The following is a 6,084-nucleotide window of genomic DNA, read 5'->3' on the forward strand; positions in this document are numbered from 1 at the left end:
TCATTCCAATTATGGACCATCATTAGAGAGGTCCATATTGTTATTTCTCGTCACTACCTCCCCGTGCCGGGATTGGGTAATTTACGCGCCTGCTGCCTTCCTTGGATGTGGTAGCCATTTCTCAGGCTCCCTCTCCGGAATCGAACCCTGATTCCCCGTTACCCGTCGCAACCATGGTAGTCCTCTACACTACCATCAATAGTTGATAGGGCAGACATTTGAAAGATCTGTCGTCGGTCGGCGAGCGACCATACGATCGGCATCCTTATCCAGACTTCAACTCAAGCCGCCGTGAGGCGATTGGTTTTACTAATAAGTGCACCAGTTCCACCACCCGCGAGGGTTATAGCGGTCCCGGCATGTTGCATGTATTAGCTCTGGCTTTTCCACAGTTATCCAAGTAACTGATGGGGGGATGATCTTGTGAATTATGGCTGTTGTACTGAGCCTTATGCGGTTTCACATTCATTTATGTTTGTACTTAGACATGCATGGCTTAACCTTTGAGACAAGCGTATATTACTGGTAGGATCAACCAGAATTCGACTATCCACCGATTGTCGTGTGTTTGTTGTCTACCGAGGCACTAAGTCCCCGCAGACCCGAGTTTCTCTCACATTTGCTTGATCTACTGCGGCACGCCGGCCCAATAGATCGAAGCACCCGAACATTGCCTTCCTCACTCAGGGAGACCTCTTGACAGCTTCGTGTCATTTCTCACACCTCACCGTAGAATCACGAGATTGCTCTCGGACCCTTAATTTCTCTACTTATTCGTTTCGATACCTTACACTACGTCAAGCTTATTCAATTTGTATATTCGCATGGCGAACGTTTTGATGCGGAGACGTTCAGAGTCCGCGGTACTTCCAACCGGGTATGGTTGCCGTACGACCAACAGGAGATAACATCCAACACACTACAATCCTTTGAGGGTTTTAGGGCATCGTCCCGATACCCTAGCTATGCACAACATTGGCTCAGTAACCCGTACTGGTGTCTAAGGTACGACTAGATACTCAACTTGCACCTTGTGACAGTGTTTAGAACACGTTTCTATACATTTTTCATTTTTGTGTCACGACACCATACCCTCTTACTATAGCCAACGAACAACATCACCTTACCACAAGTGACCATTTTTATCCGTCCCTACATTAAACGACTTTGACACATTTTTCTCCTATACCTCCATACAAGTCTGAGGGCCGGGTGAATTTTCGCTTTTTACCTTTGGACATGTCGGTCACCCTTACTTTTCCCCATACATATGAGCCAAGCAGAGGCTCATTTACCCGAACTGGTGTCTAAGGTACGACTAGATACTCGATTTGCACCTTGTGACAGTGTTTAGAACACGTTCCCATACATTTTTCATTTTTGTGTCACGACACCATACCCTCTTACTATAGCCAACGAACAACATCACCTTACCACAAGTGACCATTTTTATCCGTCCCTACATTAAACGACTTTGACACATTTTTCTCCTATACCTCCATACAAGTCTGAGGGCCGGGTGAATTTTCGCTTTTTACCTTTGGACATGTCGGTCACCCTTACTTTTCCCCATACATATGAGCCAAGCAGAGGCTCATTTACCCGAACTGGTGTCTAAGGTACGACTAGATACTCGATTTGCACCTTGTGACAGTGTTTAGAACACGTTCCCATACATTTTTCATTTTTGTGTCACGACACCATACCCTCTTACTATAGCCAATGAACAACATCACTTTACCACAAGTGACCATTTTTATCCATCCCAAAATTAAACGACCTCGGAATTTTTTTCTCCTACATCGCCATACAACTTTGAGGGTCGGGTGACTTTTGCTATTTACCGTCGGAGTTCACTTTTCATGCTTAAAAATGCATCCTGACACAGTTTTACTCAAAGTTAGAGTCAAAAAAATTTTTGTCAAAAAATCTTCCGTCGGTTATACCGGTACCCATGTCTCATAACTTGTACCAAGTTGTGAAGGGTAAATTTTGACAAAAATCCAAAAAAATCATTAAAAAGTCGCTATTGCTTATTGCATTCAGCATCGTTAGACGACTCTTATATGCCTTGGATGACCACTGTCTGATGATTATTTTAGCTTTTATGCCAAAATTTTGATTTCGTGTCTTACGTCCCTACATTAGACGACCTTGGATTTTCGTCTCCTGCACCGCCATGCAACTTTGATGGTCGGGTAACTTTCACTATTTACTGTCGGAGATCACTTTTCATGATTAATAATGCATCCTGAGACCGTTTTACTCAAAGTTAGAGCAAAAAAATTTTTTGTCCAAAAATCTTCCGTCGGTCATACCGGTACCCATGTCCTATGACTTGTACCAAGTTGTGAAGGGTACATTTTGACAAAAATCCAAAAAAATCATTAAAAAGTCGCTATTGCTTATTGCATTTCGCATCGTTAGACGACTCTAATATGCCTTGGATGACCACTGTCTGATGATTATTTTAGCTTTTATGCCAAAATTTTGATTTCGTGTCTTACGTCCCTACATTAGACGACCTTGGATTTTCGTCTCCTGCACCGCCATGCAACTTTGATGGTCGGGTAACTTTCACTATTTACTGTCGGAGATCACTTTTCATGATTAATAATGCATCCTGAGACCGTTTTACTCAAAGTTAGAGCAAAAAAATTTTTTGTCCAAAAATCTTCCGTCGGTCATACCGGTACCCATGTCCTATGACTTGTACCAAGTTGTGAAGGGTACATTTTGACAAAAATCCAAAAAAATCATTAAAAAGTCGCTATTGCTTATTGCATTTCGCATCGTTAGACGACTCTAATATGCCTTGGATGACCACTGTCTGATGATTATTTTAGATTTTATGCCAAAATTTTGATTTCGTGTCTTACGTCCCTACATTAGACGACCTTGGATTTTCGTCTCCTGCACCGCCATGCAACTTTGATGGTCGGGTAACTTTCGCTATTTACTGTCGGAGATCACTTTTCATGATTAATAATGCATCCTGAGACCGTTTTACTCAAAGTTAGAGCAAAAAAATTTTTTGTCCAAAAATCTTCCGTCGGTCATACCGGTACCCATGACCTATGACTTGTACCAAGTTGTGAAGGGTACATTTTGACAAAAATCCAAAAAAATCATTAAAAAGTCGCTATTGCTTATTGCATTCAGCATCGTTAGACGACTCTAATATGCCTTGGATGACCACTGTCTGATGATTATTTTAGATTTTATGCCAAAATTTTGATTTCGTGTCTTACGTCCCTACATTAGACGACCTTGGATTTTCGTCGCCTGCACCGCCATGCAACTTTGATGGTCGGGTGACTTTTGCTATTTACCGTCGGAGATCACTTTTCATGATTAAGAATGCATCCTGAGACCGTTTTACTCAAAGTTAGAGCAAAAAAATTTTTTGTCCAAAAATCTTCCGTCGGTCATACCGGTACCCATGTCCTATGACTTGTACCAAGTTGTGAAGGGTACATTTTGACAAAAATCCAAAAAAATCTTTAAAAAGTCGCTATTGCTTATTGCATTCAGCATCGTTAGACAACTCTTATATGCCTTGGATGACCACTGTCTGATGATTATTTTAGCTTTTATGCCAAAATTTTGATTTCGTGTCTTACGTCCCTACATTAGACGACCTTGGATTTTCGTCTCCTGCACCGCCATGCAACTTTGATGGTCGGGTAACTTTCGCTATTTACTGTCGGAGATCACTTTTCATGCTTAAAAATGCATCCTGACACCGTTTTACTCAAAGTTAGAGCAAAAAAATTTTTTGTCCAAAAATCTTCCGTCGGTCATACCGGTACCCATGTCCTATGACTTGTACCAAGTTGTGAAGGGTACATTTTGACAAAAATCCAAAAAAATCATTAAAAAGTCGCTATTGCTTATTGCATTTCGCATCGTTAGACGACTCTAATATGCCTTGGATGACCACTGTCTGATGATTATTTTAGATTTTATGCCAAAATTTTGATTTCGTGTCTTACGTCCCTACATTAGACGACCTTGGATTTTCGTCTCCTGCACCGCCATGCAACTTTGATGGTCGGGTAACTTTCGCTATTTACTGTCGGAGATCACTTTTCATGATTAATAATGCATCCTGAGACCGTTTTACTCAAAGTTAGAGCAAAAAAATTTTTTGTCCAAAAATCTTCCGTCGGTCATACCGGTACCCATGTCCTATGACTTGTACCAAGTTGTGAAGGGTACATTTTGACAAAAATCCAAAAAAATCATTAAAAAGTCGCTATTGCTTATTGCATTTCGCATCGTTAGACGACTCTAATATGCCTTGGATGACCACTGTCTGATGATTATTTTAGATTTTATGCCAAAATTTTGATTTCGTGTCTTACGTCCCTACATTAGACGACCTTGGATTTTCGTCTCCTGCACCGCCATGCAACTTTGATGGTCGGGTAACTTTCGCTATTTACTGTCGGAGATCACTTTTCATGATTAATAATGCATCCTGAGACCGTTTTACTCAAAGTTAGAGCAAAAAAATTTTTTGTCCAAAAATCTTCCGTCGGTCATACCGGTACCCATGTCCTATGACTTGTACCAAGTTGTGAAGGGTACATTTTGACAAAAATCCAAAAAAATCATTAAAAAGTCGCTATTGCTTATTGCATTCAGCATCGTTAGACGACTCTAATATGCCTTGGATGACCACTGTCTGATGATTATTTTAGCTTTTATGCCAAAATTTTGATTTCGTGTCTTACGTCCCTACATTAGACGACCTTGGATTTTCGTCGCCTGCACCGCCATGCAACTTTGATGGTCGGGTGACTTTTGCTATTTACCGTCGGAGATCACTTTTCATGATTAAGAATGCATCCTGAGACCGTTTTACTCAAAGTTAGAGCAAAAAAATTTTTTGTCCAAAAATCTTCCGTCGGTCATACCGGTACCCATGTCCTATGACTTGTACCAAGTTGTGAAGGGTACATTTTGACAAAAATCCAAAAAAATCTTTAAAAAGTCGCTATTGCTTATTGCATTCAGCATCGTTAGACGACTCTTATATGCCTTGGATGACCACTGTCTGATGATTATTTTAGATTTTATGCCAAAATTTTGATTTCGTGTCTTACGTCCCTAAATTAAACGACCTTGGATTTTCTTCTCCTACACCGCCATACAACTTTGATGGTCGGTTGACTTTTGCTATTTACTGTCGGTGTTCACTTTTCGTGGTTAAATATGTATTCTGAGACAGTTTTACTCAAAGTTAGAGAAAAAAATTTTCTTCTCAATAAATCCCCCGAAACCAATGTCTTATACATTGAACCAGGTTATGAGGCGCACCTGTGTGTGAAGAGTTCTTCGTGTGGTTTATAGACATTTCAGGCACTTGGTATATAGTTTTGGTTTGTGCCCAAGTCCCGTACTTAGAGATATTTTTGGTTTCGGACCAACCAATTCGACTTGCCTTCATCTCTTGTTAGGTTTATAATATCAATACTCGAACTTATATGCATGTTCAGGGACATCATTTTAACTTTCGGTTTGCACCCAAGTCCCGAACTTAGAGATATTTTTGGTTTCTTATCAACCAATTCGACTTGCCTTCATCTCTTGTTAGGTTTATAATATCAATACTCGAACTTATATGCATGTTCAGGGACATCATTTTAACTTTCGGTTTGCACCCAAGTCCCGAACTTAGAGATATTTTTGGTTTCTCACCAACCAATTCGACTTGCCTTCATCTCTTGTTAGGTTTATAATATCAATACTCGAACTTATATGCATGTTCAGGGACATCATTTTAACTTTCGGTTTGTACCCAAGTCCCGAACTTAGAGATATTTTTGGTTTCTTATCAACCAATTCGACTTGCCTTCATCTCTTGTTAGGTTTATAATATCAATACTCGAACTTATATGCATGTTCAGGGACATCATTTTAACTTTCGGTTTGCACCCAAGTCCCGAACTCAGTGATATTTTTGGTTTCTTACCAACCAATTCGACTTGCCTTCATCTCTTGTTAGGTTTATAATATCAATACTCGAACTTATATGCATGTTCAGGGACATCATTTTAACTTTCGGTTTGCACCCAA

This window comes from Anopheles maculipalpis, assembly GCF_943734695.1.
Source record: "Anopheles maculipalpis chromosome X unlocalized genomic scaffold, idAnoMacuDA_375_x X_unloc_122, whole genome shotgun sequence".
NCBI classification, from domain to species: Eukaryota; Metazoa; Arthropoda; class Insecta; order Diptera; family Culicidae; genus Anopheles; species Anopheles maculipalpis.